This window comes from Nannospalax galili, unplaced genomic scaffold (assembly GCF_000622305.1).
Source record: "Nannospalax galili isolate Female #2095 unplaced genomic scaffold, S.galili_v1.0 scaffold8367, whole genome shotgun sequence".
In the NCBI taxonomy this organism is placed as follows: domain Eukaryota; kingdom Metazoa; phylum Chordata; class Mammalia; order Rodentia; family Spalacidae; genus Nannospalax; species Nannospalax galili.
Window position 1 is genome coordinate 40,833 of NW_008356947.1, and position 3,104 is coordinate 43,936.

General features: G+C 39.2%; 1 pseudogene; it reads right to left on the bottom strand.

The window, feature by feature from the left end:
- The window catches only part of LOC103751357, a 28,087-nt pseudogene extending 25,750 nt beyond the window's left edge, over window positions 1-2,337 (bottom strand).
- Window positions 2,338-3,104: the final 767 nt, after the last annotated feature.

The following is a 3,104-nucleotide window of genomic DNA, read 5'->3' on the forward strand; positions in this document are numbered from 1 at the left end:
TCCTGCCTCTGCCCTATATCCAGCTTTTATATGAGTTCCAGGTTATCAGTCTTGTGTAGCCAGCAGTGTTGTAATTTGAGCTGTCTCCCTAGACCTTAATGAGATTTTTGACATGACAACTGTATAAAAAATAATGTGGTTGCTCTAACAGTATGATTGTTATATGGTTAGCATAGTAGTATTGCATACATACTGTTCTCTAGTTTCCTGATATAGTGTTTGATCGCACACTCACTAACGCTATTTTCTGCGAAGGAATTTTAAAACAACAGTACATAGTTTTTGCTCTCAAATACTTAATTATGCATTGTGAAAAATGAGAACATTTGTTTCCCTTAACAATTCCAGTCCTAACTATCAAAATAAATAATACCTTCATAGCCTCAGCCATGTCAGGTCCATATTCAATCATATTCCCCCAATGTCCTTTATCATCATCATGTTAATAAGACTCATTCAAACATTTGATTGTTATATATTTGCAGATTTTAAATTTCAGAATCCTTTCCTACTTTCTGTGCCCCAAACCTTCCTATCTCCCCGTGCCTAACACAATGACATCAACTGTCACACAGATGGTGGCAGCTTGACTTGTGGAATAATCCCACCTGGATTTATCTAAGAGGATGACCTGGGAATTTTGTGAGGTTTTAGTATGTAATAATGTCAATATGTTAAATCTGACAGTTTGAAAGCGAACTGATAGACTGTGGTAGAATATGAACTTTCTAGGTCTTACGTCGACTCTCCTTTTAAGTTGTCTTCTGGACTTTAGGATAAAAACTGTGTGTGTGTGTGTGTGTGTTGGTGTGTGTGCGTGTGTGTGTGAGCTGGAGGATGATAGCTGACTCATAAATTACCAGAAATCATTTTTCTTTTCCTCTCCTTTCTTTCCCTTCTGTTTTAGACAGTGATTTCACTATGTCACAGTCCTTTAGTGTTATAATTTATTGCCATAAAACTGAATGTGTGACTTTATAAGGAACATAAATATTCGTATTTTCCATGGATGCATAAGTATTCGAGTGAAATATTATGCAATATTCTTTTAAAATATTACAGTAAGAAATGAGTCAACTGTAAGTTCACCTATTTTGTCATTCGTCTTCCTGACCCACACACACCCCTAAAGGAATGGCTTTGTTCTGTGTTGCTCTTGCCCACTGTTCTATCTCTAACCTAACAGACTCTGAAAGTGAATATTGACAGAAGATAAGACAGAAGGGAGAGGGAAAGAAAGAGGATGTCCAAGTTTCTTGTCCAGTTGCTGTGATAAAAATATTCTGGCAAAAATCAATTCAGGGGAGAAAAGGGTTTACTTTAATTCACAGAGAACTCACAGAGAAGTCAAGGCAGGAGCCTGAAGCAACTAGTCACATCCACAGTCAAGGGCAGAGAGACAATGGCGGCTTGCCTGCTTGCCAGTGCTCAGCTCACTTTCTCTACTCTTCTCAGTTCAGGACCCAAACCCAAGGAATGGTGCTGCCATAGCCGGCTGGGTCTTCCCACGTCGGTGAACTTAATCAAGACACTCCCACCTAGACATGGCACAGGCCAAAGTCATCCAGATAATTCCTCATTGACATTCTCTTCCAAGGTGATTCTAGATTCTCTCCTTGACAATTAAAACTATCACAAAGGGGAAGAGAGAAAAAAACACAAAAAGATAAGTAACACGCACTAAAGGAAATCTAAATAAATACTAATGTGACCAAACAGAATCTTCGAAGTAAGATTGTTGCAAAGTGTAACAGAGCAAGACTCAATTTCTTATCATGTATCAATTGAAGAAATGTGCTTCAAAAAAGGACCAGATCAAGATCCACTGGAGGAAGAGAAGAGAAACACAAGAAACGTTAGTGCCAGATCCTCAAATGAGTCATGCCTTGAACACCGAGGGGAGAGGAGGGTCCCAAGAAAAGGCCACGTGAGCAAGGCTGCTCCTTGCTGCACTGCACTCCAGTCAGGAATGAACCATCCTAAGCCTACTCTTCCAGCTTAATTTCTACCTTTATCTCAGATGACTGGTCGCTTTTTTCATTATTACAGAAAGCACAACTTTGACCACACATGTTATAAGAAGCTTTTGACTGAGGGTCATAATATCCAACAAGGGAGGTCTTTTTCTTTCCTGGCTATTATTTTTTCAGGGTATTGTCTTTACATTTTTTCTTCAAAAATTACCTTGGAATTTTCCACTTTATCCAGACCCAACAGTTTAAGGACTTCATTAATTCTCCTTCTTCTTTCATCACTTGTTACAGTCATTGGTAGTCGAAGAGCCGCTGAGAACTCTACATTTTCCCTCACAGTCACTGTGTCCACCACCATGTCAATCTTAAAGCAAATGGTATTTTCAATCAGATGTTACTAGTACTAAGACAATTACTCTAGTATATCCAACAAATTCCACAAACCACACACCCAATATAATGTTCTACTTAATCGTGGGCTTTCAGTGTCACACAGAGACAGCACAGACCCCAATAGAACTGTTTCTATCCCTGATTTCCCTCCCAAGTAGAACACAGGTATTTTGGCGAGTGCTACCAGACACTTTCAGACTGCTTTGTGTAATTATTTGCAGAAGACCTCTTGTAAGGAATGGAGAAAGCTGCAGGGAGAGTAGAGGACAACTGTGCATGCTATAAGAGCAGGATGAATACTTCTGTGCCAGGATGGCCTATTTCAAAGCTTCTGCATCTTCCTATTGGATAGCACCACCCCTCAGTCGACTGTGAGACTATGAAAAGTTTGTATAGATAAAGTTGAATCTATAAATATGCTGTTTAATAACCGGAAGCATAAGCATACTAATCTATAGGCCAAGACACATGTCCATACAGAAGCAGAGGAAATCCAAATTACAAACCCACTAATACTTACTTGTGGCACATAACCAGAATTACATCTGAAATTGGCAGGTTGAGGTGCTCCGTTTATCAAAATTGCTCCTGATAATCCACGTGGATCTTTCCTTGCCACTAAGACATCTAACAGCCTATAGAAGGGCATCTACATTTTATTTCTTCCCTTCAACACAAGCCATTATCTCTCAATACACATATCCAAATTCTGCACATGACAGAAAACTAAATAGACAA